Source organism: Elephas maximus, chromosome X, assembly GCF_024166365.1.
Source record: "Elephas maximus indicus isolate mEleMax1 chromosome X, mEleMax1 primary haplotype, whole genome shotgun sequence".
NCBI lineage: Eukaryota > Metazoa > Chordata > Mammalia > Proboscidea > Elephantidae > Elephas > Elephas maximus.
The window spans coordinates 41,992,405-42,007,512 of record NC_064846.1 but is presented as its reverse complement, the minus strand read 5'-3'; positions in this window follow the sequence as shown (position 1 = coordinate 42,007,512).

The following is a 15,108-nucleotide window of genomic DNA, read 5'->3' as shown; positions in this document are numbered from 1 at the left end:
AACAGTGTGGCCCCCTGACACCCTATTACCTCAGTAATGAAGTCAATCCTGAGGTTTACCCTTCAGCCAACGATTAGACAGGCCCATAAAACAAAATGAGACCAAAGGGGCACACTAGCCCAGGGGCAAGGACTAGAAGGCAGGAGGGGACAGGAAAGCTGGTAATAGGGAACCCAAGATAGAGAGATTGTTGACATGTCATGGGGCTGGTAACCAGTGCCACAAAACAATATGTGTAGTAATTGTTTAATGAGAAGGTAGTTTGTTCTGTAACCCTTAATCTAAAGTACAATAATAAATAAAAGAGATTAAGCATCTTGTTCAAAATCATTCAGCCAGTAAGTGGCAGAGCCAAGACAGGAACCTTGGTCTTACCCTAGGATCTATGCATTTAATCACTATAGTAGAGCCAACTGTAAAATGAGGATAAAAATGACAATGATCACTTTTAGAGCGGTTATGAGAATAAATGAGATAGCATATGAAAATAACAAGAAAAATGCCTGGCAGGGAGTCAGTGTTCAAAAATGGTTGTTATCATTGTCTTTAATGTCATCAGTGCTTTCCTACATCCTAATGATGAATCTTTTTTTTACAACGTGTTTGACAGGTAGTTCTCAGCTCCCGTCTCCCCAGGGGCAGGAAGCTACATACTTGATCAAGCTGCTTCATTGTGCAACAGCTGTCATTGTTTAAAGGGATTTCCTTTGATCAACCGAAATAAACCTTTCTATAACTTTTGCCCGATGACCCTAGCTCTGCTGTTGAAAATAACACAGACTAAACCAACTCCCTCTTCCACTTGACATGGCAGATTAAATATGGCAAGAAATACAGATCATTTAAGATTTCCGAACTGGGGAACAATAGAAGGAAACTAGAGTCTAAGATGTGTCTGATGAGCATAAGTAGAGCTGGATTGGAGAACAGTGAGGCTGGAGACAAGGAAGCCAGCAAGGAGGATGTGACAGTGATCTAGGTCATATGGACCAGGAAGGACAAGAGCAATGGCAGTGAGGATTGAGAAGCAACACAGATAAAGGAAATTTCATGGGAAAATTGACAAGCTTGGGGACTGCTGGGGTATGGGACCCAAACCAAAACCAAAGCCACTGCTGTCTAGCTGACTCCAACTCATAGCAACCCTATAGGACAGGGTCAAACTGCCCCATAGAGTTTCCAAGGAGCGCCTGGTGGATTCGAACTGCCGACCTCTTGGTTAGCAGCTGTAGCACTTAACCACTACACCACCAGTGTTTCTGGGGTATGGGAAGGAGGCATTAAATAAATCTTATTGATGATCCTACATTTTCAAACTTAACTGCTGAGAGAAGGAACCAAGTTTTTTGGCATTGTTTGGGGGAGGTGCATTTAGAAAGATGATGACTTTGGATTTGAGTTGACAAACAAAAGAAATGTCCAGTAAGTAAAGATAGGTGACTGGTCAGAGGTATCTGGCTAAGAGATACCAATTTTAAATTCATTAGCCAGAAGCGTTGTATAGTTTAGACAAACTATTGATGCAGGGCTTAAAATGGTAAGATGAGAATCAGAATCTTCTCCAGTAGATAGGCCGGCCCTGTGTAAACAAACTCTTGAAGGACCTGGGACTAGGGAACCTCTGGCTGCCCTCCCACTCTCTGCTCTCCTTTTCCTTTCCTGTGGTGGCGCTGGCTTCCCGACCACTTGTCATTAAGAGCAGTGGAGTCAGTTCCAACTCATAGCGACCCTATGTACAACAGAACGAAACACGCCATCCTTATGATCATTGTTATACTTGAGCCCATTGTTGCAATCACTGTGTCAATCCATCTCGTTGAGGGTCTTCCTCTTTTTCATTGACCCCTACCACTTAGGTCTCCAATAACTTTATCTCCCTCTTCTTGCCCTCCTATTGTGATGAACATAAACTAAGTTTAGTGGGTCAGTATGGTCGTGTGACAAGAACATAAACTAGGATTCAAGAAACCTAGGATCTAGCCTAAACTCTACTACCCCTCCTTCTAAATCCCAGAGGGACCGTAAGGGTTCTTAGAGGTAGAAAAAAATCAATGTGTGTTCAGACTGCCTGTACAAACATTGCCCAGGTTAATTGGCTCAGCACCCTGAACTTATTTCTAGATCCTCCATTTAGGCTAAGGTGGAGAACAGCTTAGTGTACCCTGCTGGAAAGAAAGGAGTAGATAATATGCTTAATGGATAATCCAAAAACAATATTCTTTGGTCCTGGAATGCAGTCTAATATAGATATTCAAACACAAGCCTACTAGTACAACCACTCATTCACCCTCTCCTGAACTCAGCTGGATGGTTCATTGCTGGAGCTGGGTAAGATAAGGTAGGGGAAGAGAGCAGTTGTATTGAACAGACTTCTAATGGGGAAAACCAAAAGTCATCTGTTTTTTGCATATACTTTACATGCAAATATTTATACAAATAAGTGTAAAAATATTTGGAAGGTTATATATGAAAAGTTATGAACTGCTACGAGTCAGAATTGACTCGATGGCAACGCATTTGGTTTTTTTTTTTTGTTTGTTTGTTTTTATATGAACAGTTAACCGTAGTTCTTTCCAGGGAGAAGCCTAAGATCAGGATGAAGAGTTGAGAGTGGAGGAAGACTCATGTTGCTCTCTATGTAGTTCAGTGTGTGAATTTCTACAGTGGGAATCTATACATCGCTTTGTGGAGTGAACAAAACAATAAAAATGCTTTCCATTTTTTTAAAAAAGAACTGTATTAAGTCTGAAAAGCTGCAAAGTTTAGAGTAGCAGTTCTGATGTCACCATGATATATGACTTCATGTCTTAGGGTGCCTGTGTTTTTTTTTGAATGGTGGACAATTTCTTGCTCTCCTTTCCCAAGATCACCAGCCTCTCTCGGCTCACAGTCACCTAAGAAGCAGAATCAAGACAGAGGGAGTTTAAAAAGAATGCAGAGAAAAAAATGAAGTGTTTCAAATGGCATCAGGAAGGCTGGCTGCTGGGCTACAATCCCCAAAGTTTAGCCAAGCAGTGTGTCAGGCGGTAAACCAAAGGGGCCTCTTTAACCTCCTCCCACCGTTTGACAAGCGAACAAGAGGAAATGTGGCTGATGTGAATCCGCTACAGAGGTGGGGAGTTCTTTATTGCAATAGTGACAATGCCCCGCTTCCCCAGATCTGGCACATTGCAGAAGCTGCTGACGTGTTGATGCCTGCTAAAACACGATGTGGGAAGAATGAATGTGGGCAAGCTCGGCTAGCCACTCAGAGGGAAATGATCTCATTTCTCCTGCTGGGCAACCCCCAGTTGATGGTAAATGGAATAAGACAGGGTAGCATTTAAATTGCATCATTATGGCTTTTTCTCAAAAGCCACAAGTTTACACATGATGGCTTCTATTGTTTCTTCGGCTCGTTATCATAGCTATAGCCAGAAAAGGAGGAAGATTCGGAAATGCTGCCTTTGCCAGAGTTTCATTCTTCTGCTTCTCTTTGGGGATTTTTTTTTTTAATTGTACAGGGGTGGCCTTTGGCATTTGTTATAGTCTTGTGTGCTAGCTAGTTGGAAGTCATGGATATTGGAGCCTTTAATCCATGATCTTTCTCCCAGTGCAATTTGTCTATGAGATTCCTTTCCTGTCCTGCCAGAGTGTAGTAGAGTTATAATTCATGATCCTGTGATCTTCAACATGGGTTTTGGCACAGTGAGTAAGTTCTTTGTTCTTTTAGGACAGAACTGTCACTCATCACTAAACAGCCCTTCATTTTTCCCCAAACACTGACTCATAGAATCATAGATTCTCAGGGATGGAAGGAAGCCGAGAGGTCGTCTAGTCCAACCCCTCACTAGTTGACTCCAGGCGGTGCCTAGGCATAGTAAATTACTTCATGCCCTAAATAAGTTAAAGATAGTGAAATAAAAGGGGTGACTTGTGAGGGTCATTTATGGGACGCCTCCAAAAAGACTCAAAAGAGATGTGTGTACTAAAAGGTATGAAGTAGGAAAAAGATGCATCTAATAACATCTTTGTTTCTGTAGAAATTAATCAGGTACAAACCCAAATCCCAAACCGAGAACCTCCTAATTATATAATAATAATGATGATGATAATTAAATAAGAACAGTTAAAATCAGTTACGCTTTTTCGAGCCCTTGCTGTGTGTCTAGCATGATGCTAAGTTATTCTTGTGAATTATGTAATCATCAAATGAACTCTATGGGGCTGATATTATCCTCCATTTTACAGATGAGGACACTGGGGCTTTAGACAGATTGGAGTAATTTGCCCAAGGTCATATACCTAGTAAGTGGCAGAACTAATACTGGAACCCAGAACTGTCTAAATCTTTACCACCAGGCCATGCTTCCTCTCATCCTCAAAAGAAGACCGTTACTACAGAAAATAGCTGTCTCCTGGATCTATCCGTAGCTGCTTGACACACAGTTTTTTCCCTAGGCCCATTGAGATGCTCTCATATAAGCCCTCATTTGAGCTGAAGCAGAAAGATTTCTTGCTTCTGTCCCTTTACACGAAGGATATTTTGGTTTTAGCCAAGAGCAAGTGAAATGTTTCCCTGAGCTTTGCAATGTCTCAGTCATCCTACTGGTACATTTGGAGCAGGTGATATGTTGAAAGGAGAAATAGTAGCCTATGGTCCTGGACAGCTGGTTTGAAAGGAATTAAAACCTTACTCTAATGCAAAAAATAGAAACTCTCTGCTCAGCTAGTCAAAATCCATGAATCCCTCAAATAATAGAGTGAAATCTTTGTCTTAAAATGTCTCAAGGATAAGTTTTTCTATTTAGTATGTCTTCCCTTGAATACACCATTTTTAACAGCTGGGTTGCTGTGCTGTGAGTAAACAGCAAAAAAGGGTAAGAATGCCTCAAAAATAAAGATGCAGAGTCACATGTCTGTAGCAAAGGACCCATACTTTTGTCTGGTAGGTGCTGTAGGGTCGATTTTGATTCGTAGCAACCCCATGCGATATAGTAGAACTGCCCCATAAGGGCTTTCTTGGCTGTAACCTTTACGAAAGCAAATCTCCAAGCTTTTCTCCCACAGAACTGCTTCATGGGTTTGAACCACCAACCTTTTGGTTAGCAGCAGAGCGCTTAACTGTTGCGCCACCAGGGCACCTTACATTTGTCTTTCGCTTACACTTTACCAAGTGCTCTCTCATACTTCATTTTACTTGATCTTCGCAGCAATCCTGTAAAGTAGGCAAGACGTATTTTTTTTTCCCAATTCGATGAGAAAGAAAATGGAGGCACAGAGAATGACTCGAAGTATGTGTGTGGTGAGATGATGGCAAAGGCAGGACTGGGACCCAGGACTTATGACACCCACCCAGGAATCTTTTTATCTTGTTGTACTCACAGTGGATAGTTCTATACTGATGGATATCGTGCTTACAATTTTTAATCATTACCAAATATCTCTAACAAGGTTATTATCCTCTTTTGGTCTTAACTCTCTTGGTGTTACCAATGTTCTTGTCCTTTGATCTTCATGAGAAATTAGTATATATTAAAGCATTAGTAGATTAAGTCTGTGCTGGAATTTCCTGATTCTAATTTTTGAAAATTCAATATATGGTTATTGTCCTCAATAAATGTTATCACAGTAAAAATATTTAATGAGCTTGGAAATAGGGTTGATTATACATTTGGAAAGAGAGGGGAAAAAAGTTGCTGAGTATCAGATACTTTTGATGCTCTCAATACCAAAAAGGAAGATATCATTATTGTCTCACTTTACATTTAAGGAATTGATTCTTAGAGATGTTAAATAACACGGCCAGGGTGTCACAGATATTAAATTGTAAAGCCAGGACTTAAACCCATGTTGTCTGCCTCTGAAGTCCTGGTTTTTTAACAACTGTGCACACTGCCTTGCAGTAGCTAAAGCCAAATAAATACTTGTAGCTTACTGTGCTAAAGGTTTTACCTTCCTTATCCTATTAATTGTCAAAATCTTATGGACTAGAGACTAATATTATCCCCATTTTATACATGAGAAAACTGAGGCTAGTCATGTTAAGTAATCCTAAGTTACGCAGGTAGTAAGGGAAGGAACCAAGATAATTACTAAACATCTCTGGTTTCCTGTGTGCCATTTAGACAGCACAGCCTATGAATATGAAAAGGAAAGAAGAATAAATAATTACTTTGCGGCAGTAGTTTGAGTTGGCACGTATATGCACAAAATCACATATCAAAATTCAAGTCCCATAAGAAACATTATTCTTTTGTTCTCAAGTTTACTGACTTGTTATGAGGGGGTGGAGGTACTTTTGATATGCTAAGAAGCCCTTAGTGAAGACAGAAGCCATTAAATAAATCAGTAAGGTTAAGAAAAAAAAAGTGTCAACTGGGGGACAGTTTATTAATCTACTCATTGTGATAACATTAGCCAGTTCATGAACTTGAGTCTTGACATATATAATTTTTTACCTTGAATGTCGTTTTGGATTTTTAGAGATGAAACTAATTAAAACAGTGATGTGGTAAGCTGTTATATAATGATGCATGAGCTATGTTGTCAAAACACATAAATGATAAAGTATGTACAGACAGACAGGTATCGATTTGAATCCCAATTCTGCTGCTCCTAACTGTATGATTCTGTTCAAGATACTTAATCTCTCTGAGCCTTCATTTACTTGTTTTAAAATGAAGCTAATAGTCTTTAAAATGAGGGTTGTTGTGAAGCTCTAACGAGTTCAAATAGGCAAAGACCTGTACTTGGTACAAAGTAGTAACTCAGTATGTATCAGTGGCCTTTGACTTTCCTTTGAGAATCATTTAAAATTAATCTCCATACATCAGGAACTTTTTAAGATTAGAAAATTAACATTTTACAGGTATTATGATTCATATTTTCATATTATTTCACCATTTCAACTTGGTTAGGCAGCTGTGGTTACCTCAGATCCTGTGCTTCTTAATGGTATGTGCAAAAACTCACTCAAAATGGGTATTTTGTGGTTGATTTAATAAGATTTGCACAAAATTATTGCTGCATTTTAATTTGTTTACTATTTTCTCTCTTTCATAGTAGTTGGCCGAGTTGCCTAGATGCCATTTAGAAAACAGAAATACATGGCAAAGTAAGTTATCCACAGACACCCAGAATTGCTTGTCATACTTTAAAACAACTGGCAAATTAACCTTCACACGCTCTGATTAATGCTACAGAGTTAAAGGAGCAACTGTATGTGCCTCCATGCAGCTGTCCAGTTTGCTAATGCATGTTCCTAAAATAAAATTTAAAAAACCACACACACACACACACACAAATTTTCTTTTTCCTTTTAACAATCTAGCTACTCAGCCCTTCTTGAAGCCCATTTTCGTAAACACTGTGCTGATCAAGAAGTGTCTGGAGATGGGAGGATGGAGAAAGCTTGTATTGTTTATTGAATATCAGAGGACGCTTCCTTCAAGCGACCTAAGGCATGTGTGAGTGCTATCATAAGAGCCACATTTTAAACGGGTGAAGTCATCGTAAACGCCGCCTTAAAAGAGTGTGCTGGTGCCAAAGACTATCCTCAACAGCAATTCCAGATTTGCTTTCTTCAAAAATCCAGAGATTTTTTTTAAACACATAAATCAAGAGTCAAAAAGGCATAGGTTCAGCAGTTCACTTCTCTGCATTGCTCCCCTTTTCCTTAGAGTGAAATTTTGTAGCCGGGTTGCTTTTGGGGGCTAAAAGAACAGAAAACAGAGATGGAGACAGACAGCCAAGAATTCAATAAAGAGACAGCCACACAAAGGTATAATAATCCGGAAACAAGCAAGAGAAAGTGGAGGGAAGGAAAGTTACTTAAAAACAGAGAAAGTGGAGAGGAAGGAAAGTTATTTTAAATTGATATAGAGCAAAAAATTTTAACCTACATTTTACTGATAAATGCTCTTTAGCCTAGAATTAGAACTCTATGAAATTTAAATAAAAACCCACATTGGATTCACTGTGAAACGTCAATTTCTACTTGGGTTGGCTTTAACAAAAGAAAAAGAAAACAAAAAAGTGCAAACTCAGAAAGCAGCACTAAAAAGAATTAAAGAATGCAAAAGCCTCTCTCCTAGGTGAGGACTGCAAGCCTATATAAAGGGGAAATGAAAATCTTTTCATGCAATCGCCCTTTACCCCAGAGTTCTACTAATCCTGACTTTTCATGTTTTGTTAAACATCAAATGCAGATTAAATGAAGACAAAATCACTGGGCATTGATTTTAGAGAAAAGAAAGGGCCGATCAGGAATGCTTTCTTTTGGGAAGAAGTGTTCGAGTGAATATGGTGCTTGATAATTATTCAGACAAGAAAGTGGCTATAAGCTTTCCCTCCTACCAGGAGGCTGGGTGCACACTTTGTTCTCTGAGAAGAAGAAAAAAAAAAGACTCTACATATTGAATAAAGGGGATGTACATATTGGACTTTAATGGGAGTCTGGCTGATGGAGGTCTGTTTTTTCTGGGAAATATGACCAATTATCAGCATGGAACATGAACATAAACACACACACACACATTGTGCCAACTCTGTATCCCCCTGGCCTGGGACCACACACCATCTTATTTTCACAGGTTCCATGTTCACACTCTTATTAGACATTTCAAGTTTATCCTGGCAAAGCTCATATGTAAAATCAGAGAATGTTAGAGCTAGAAATTACTTTATACCTTGAAACCTTTGATAGCCAGAATTCGAAGGGTCTCACAAGTTTTCTGCCATTGACAGGGTATAGTCTTACCACTTTTCTGTTGCTCGTTTAAGTGGAAAATATTTGAGTTTTCCTTCTCTGACAGGTTTCTACCTTTACAGACGTTCCAGGTTTTGCAGGCTTTGCTGTATATACATAGCTCAGCCAGCTATTTGCCTGTACCATTTACCCACCTCCCCCACCCCAAAAAAGAGTTGTCTTTTAAATGAGGGCACCAGTGGCACAATTTAAATTACTCAATTGCCAAATGCAATTTCCTTCCTCTTTTCAGAAAAAAAAAATCTATTATGTAAAGTTAGGTTAGCCTACACACAATATTTGTGCCTTACTATAAACTGGCCAACTCATTTTAGTGATCATTCATGAAAGTAATGTATCATTCCAAGTAATCATCTGTATTTAGAGGTGAATTGAAATGCTTATTTTTAAATTTGCTCCTCTTCTATTTCTTATCTCTCATATATATATATAAAAAAAAAAAAACCCATTGCCATCAAGTCGATTCCTACTCACAGTGACCCTATAGGACAGAGTAGAACTACCCTGTAGAGTTTTCAGATATCAAACCTGTTGCCATCCAGTCAATTCTGACTCACGGCAACCCCATGTTTTACAGAGTAAAACTGCTCCATAGGGTTTTCTTGGCTATAATCTTTTACAGAACCAGATCATCAGGCCTTTCTTTCACAGCTCTCCTGGGTGGGTTTGAACTGCCAACCTTTTAGGTTAGTAGTGGAATGCAAATCGTTTGTGCCACCAGGGACCACATATACATAAACCTGTTGCCATCAAGTTGATTCCGACTCATAGCGAACCATAGGACATGGTAGAACTGACCCAATAGGGTTTCCAAGGTGCGGTTGGTAGATTCAAACTGCCGACCTTTTGGTAAGCAGCCATAGTTCTTAGGGCTCCACATATGCACAAACATACACATATATAGAAATTATCAAACGATATCATTAATATCACACACAAGTAAAATTTTCTGAAGACTATTCAAAAGCGATTGCACCAGTACGTCGACAGGTAACTCCCAGAAATTCAAGCTGGATTCAGTAGGATGAGGGACATCACTGCTGATGTCAGATGGATCCTGGCTGAAAGCAGAGAATACCAGAAAGATGTTTACCTGTGTTTTATTGACTATACAAAGGCATTCGACTGTGTGGATCATAACAAATTATGGATAATATTGCAAGGAATGGGAACTCCAGAACACTTAGTTGTGCTCATGAGGAACCTGTATATAGACCAAGAGGCAGTTGTTTGAACAGAACAAGGGGAGACTGCGTGGTTTCAAGTCAGGAAAGGTGTGCGTCAGGGTTGTATCCTTTTACCATACCTATTCAACCTGTATGCTGAACAAATAATCCAAGAAGCTGGACTATATGAAGAAGAACGGGACATCAGGATTGGAGGAAGATTCATTAACAACCTGTGTTATGCAGATGACACAACCTTGCTTGCTGAAAGTGAAGACGACTTGAAGCAGTGATGAAGATCAAAGACCACAGCCTTCAGTATGGGTTACGCTTCAACATAAACAAAACAAAATTCCTCACAACTGGACCAATAAGCCACATCATGGTAAACAGAGAAAAGACTGAAGTTGTCAAGGATATCCTTTTACTTGGATCCACAATCAACACCCATGGAAGCAGCATTCAAGTAATCAAGAGACGCATTGCATTGGGTAGATCTGCTGCAAAGGACCTCTCTGAAGTGTTGAAATGCAAAGATGTTACTTTAAGGACTGAAGTGCGCCTGACCCAAGCCATGGTGTTTTCAATCACCTCATATGCGTGTGAAAACTGGACAATAAATAAGGAAGATTGAAGAAGAATTGATGCCTTTGAATTATGGTGTTGCCAAAGAATACGATGGACTGCCATGGAACAAATTTTTCTTGGAAGAAGTACAACCAGAATGCTCATTAGAAGCAAGGATGTGATGAGACTCCATCTCACACACTTTGGACATGTTATCAAGAGGGTCCTGTCCCCGGAGAAGGACCTCATGCTTTGTAAAGTACAGGGTCAGCAAAAAAGAGGAAGACCCTCAGTGAGATGGATTGACACAGTGGCTACAACAATGGGCTCAAACATAACAAGGATTGTGAGGCTGGCACAGGACCTGGTAGTGTTTCATTCTGTTGTACTACATAGGGTCGCTACGAGTGGGAACCAACTCGATGGCATCCAACTACAACATACATATATCTGGGAGGAACCAAAAACCAAACCCACTGCCATCAATTCTGACTCATAGCAACCCTATAGGACAGAATAGAACTGCCCCGTAGAATTTCCAAGGAACGCCTGGCGGATTCAAACTACCGACCTTTTGGTAAGCAGCCGTAGCACTTAACCACTACACCACCAGGGTTTCCTCTGGGAGAAAGATAGGGAAAATCAGGGAAAAAAAGCAGGTGTTAGGAGAAGCTGAAGACAGAGAATGGAAATTCTCAAGAATGAATGAGAGTGGAAGAGGCTGAGACAACTTTGAAACATTTTCAGCAAACAAAATGACGGAATGGATGTTGCAGACTTGAAAATGGGAAAATAATATTTATGCTTCCATAGCTATCTCTTCACAATCACGTAATATTGAATTGTACTGTACATTAAGATATACTTCATCACTGAAATTGTGCTTCAAAGCTACAGTATATTTCCTTTGATGCCAATCTTCCTGGCACCTGAATTTCTCCCAGATTAAGAGTAAGAATGCGAACTAACCCAAACAACAAAGCAGAACCCATAATACTCAATACAGTTGAAGACTGTTTCCAGGGATTAAAAAGTGGGAAAAAACATTAACATATTTTAGGGTAAAACAAAATATAGTAATATCACATTTATCCAGTCATCTAGAATACTGCCACATGTAGAAAGGCCTATAATTTCTCTCAGTAACAAAAAAGTATGTTATTTTAAACCCTCCATGGCTAGATGATAGTGTGAAAAGTAAAAAAACAGATTGGAAAGGATACATTCAGGCATGAAAATGGATGCTGATAGTAGAAAATGTGCAAATAACCAGGGTCCAAGCTTGTCATGCTAAGGTTGATTAGTGGAGAGGGGTAACAGCTGGTTAATCCTCAAGAGCCCCAGGGCATCACTGTCTAATACATGGTGTGATAATTACATGTATAATATTGCTTCAAAAGAGCCCTGGTGGTGTAATGGTTAAGTGCTCTGCTGCTAACAGGAGGGTCAGCAGTTCAAACCCAGTGGCTACTCTGTAGGAGAAAAGACCTGGTATTTTGCTCCTGTAAAGATTAATCCATTGTCCTCGAGTCACTTCTGACTCATAGCGACCCTATAGGGCAGAGTAGAATTGCCCCATACAGTTTCCAAGGTTGTGATCTTTACAAAAGCAGAATGCCACATCTTCCTCCCAAGGAGCAGGTGGTGGGTTCCAACCACCAACCTTGACCTTTTGGTTAGCGACTGAGCTCAACCAATGTGCCACCAGGCTCCTCCCTGGAAGATTACAGCCTAGGAAACCCAATGGGGCAGCTCTACTCTGTCCTATGGGGTGGTTATGAGTTCGAATCAACTTTATGACACACAACAAGAACAAATGCTGCTTCTGCCCTCTCAGGTATAATACACCTCAACCGTTACCATCCTGCCATTCTGAGCTCTCCCCTTTATCTGCTCCAGGTTTCAAGGGAGTGTTTGGACTGAAATATCTTCCCTTTACTAGTACCTATGTATACTTTGGAAACCCTGGTGCCATAGTGGTTAAGTGCTATGGCTGCTAACCAAGAGGTCAGCAGCTCGAATCCGCCAGGCGCTCCTTGGAAACTCTATGGGGCAGTTCTACTCTGTCCTATAGGGTCACTATGAGTTGGAATTGATTTGGCCGCAGCGGGTTTATGTATACTTTAAGGCATTCTTCCACGAGCACCTCACCATTCAAACTAGGTTAGGTCCCTCCTTTCATGTCTGCACTGAAGTTTCATTGAAAGCACTTATAAAAATTGTAATTAAGTAAGAATTTGTGTAATTATTTTATTGACCTATATATTTATTCATTTGACACATATTTCTTGAGCACCTACTCCGAGGCATGCACTGTGCTTGGCGCTGGGGTACAGCAGAGAATTGAACAGACATGGGCCCTGTTCTCATGAAGCTTGCAGTCCATCAGAGGAGACTGCAATTAATTGCAGGATTCATTACTTAAGCACAGTTGCTTAACGACAATCTCCTTTGTCAGACTGTAAACACAGTGAGGCATGAAATTTGCTCTACCATGGAGGGCCCTCAGTGGGAACAGACTATGAACACTTTTGCTGTAGTTCAAAACATGAAACATTTCTTGGGATTCTGAGGTAGGAGATGAGGTTGTTCTTGTAAGTTCTCAGAAGGCAACACATCAGGCTCCCCTGTGGCCTAGGGAGAAAATCTCAGTTGGCTGCGCTAAGTTCCAGAAGTTTGGTGGGTCAGGACCTTAGGGTGAATCAGTCAGTGAGGGTTCTGACAAGGGAAATGGTGCTTGGGATCTGGAATTTACCGGGCTCTGATTTTGCTGCACTTCTAAATTGGCAAGATGATCTTGGAGACCAGAGGGCTTAGCAAACAATTTTGAAGTATTTTGGGACTTCTGGACAGAAAGAAGACAGCTTCAACAGCTACCCATGAAGAGTTCAGAGAGAATTAGTATGGGCACCCAAAAAGGAAAGAGAAGTTTGGAAAAATCCCAGGGCATGTTGAGGCTTGGATTCTGAGGCTTACCAGGAATGGCTTTCTTCTCTTAGCAATTCATTCCCCTAATGATCTAGCAGTAGGTCAGATGGGGAACAGTTGACTTCATTAAGTCACCGTTCGTTTATGCACTAGCTTAAAAAAATTTGTGCTGTCACTTTTGCATATCCGAAAGTTTTAATTTTGAGTCAACTTAAATTTGGAAAAAGGCTTTTACTGGCTGCCTCATGATACTATGGAAAGTCCCACAACCAGCATCTATCCATTTACATCTTAGACAGGGGTAGTTCTCAGGCTGGATATGATTTTTTAAAATTCAAGAAAGTTTTAATTTTTATTATTATAAAGGCAATACATGTTTCTATGAAAAATTGTGAAATATCAGAAAAACATAAGGAGGAAAACATAAGTACTGCCTCCCTGAGGGAATCACTTAACATCTTGGAATACAGCCTTCCAAATACTTTTTTATTACCCTATGGATATATTGCATGGTGCAGCAGTATCAGTATACTGTGAAATCCAAGGTCCAAGTGACTTTTCCCTGGCCAGGACTCTCATCAACAGTTCTCAAAGTCTCCCTTTGGAACCCTGAGGAACTTTGGAACCCTGAGAAACAGACTTCCAGTGAAAGTGCTGGTCTGGAGAGATCAATATGGAAGTTATCAGCCCAAGGTGGTAGCTGAGGCAGTGGGAAAAAATATTAACTACCATTTATAGACAGCTTACTATGTGTCAGGTGCTGTACTAAAGTTACATTATATAATCTTTAATCTTCACAAAAACTGTTTGAATCTGTATTACCCCATCTTAGTCATCTAGTGCTCCCATAACAGAAATACCACAAGTGGATGGCCTTAACAAACAGAAATTTATTCTCTCAGAGTCTAGTAGGCTACAATTCCAAATTCAGGGCATCAGCTCTGGGGAAACACTTTCTTTCTCTGTCAGCTCTGGAGGAAGGTCCTTGTCATCAAACTTTCCCTGGTTGAGGAGCTTCTCAGGCGCAGGGACGCCATGTCCAAAGGATGCTCTCTGTTCCTGGTACTACTTTCTTGGTGGTATGAGGTCCCCAACTCTCTGCTTGCTTCCCTTTTCTTTCATCTCTTGAGAGACAAAAGGTGGTACAAGCCACACCCCAGGGAAACTCCCTTTACCTTGAATCAGGGAGGTGACCCGAGTAAGAGGGGTGTTACAATCCCACCCCAATTCTCTCAACATAAAATTACAATCACAAAGTAGAGGACAACCATACGATACTGGGAATCATGGACTAACCAAACAAAATTCTTAGCTCACAGTTCTATTGGTCAGAAGTCTGGGCACAGCATGGCTCAGCTAGTTGTCTGTTTAGTGTCTCAAAAGGCTGAAATCAAGGTGTCAGCCAGGCTGCATTCTTTTCTGGAGGCTCTGGGGATGAATCAGCTTCTAAACTCATTCAGGATGTTGGCAAAATTCAGTTCCTTATGGTTGCAGGACTGAGGTCCCAGTTTCTTTGCTGGCTGTCAGTTAAGGGCTGTTCTCAGCTTATAGAAGCAGCCTGCATTACTTGGCTTGTTGTTGCCTTCTTCCAACTTCAAAGCCAGCAACAGTGGGTCACTCCTTCTGCCTCATCCCACCTCTGCTGTTCTCTTCTGCTGCATCTCTCTGACTCATTCTTCTTCCTTCCTCTTCTGCTTT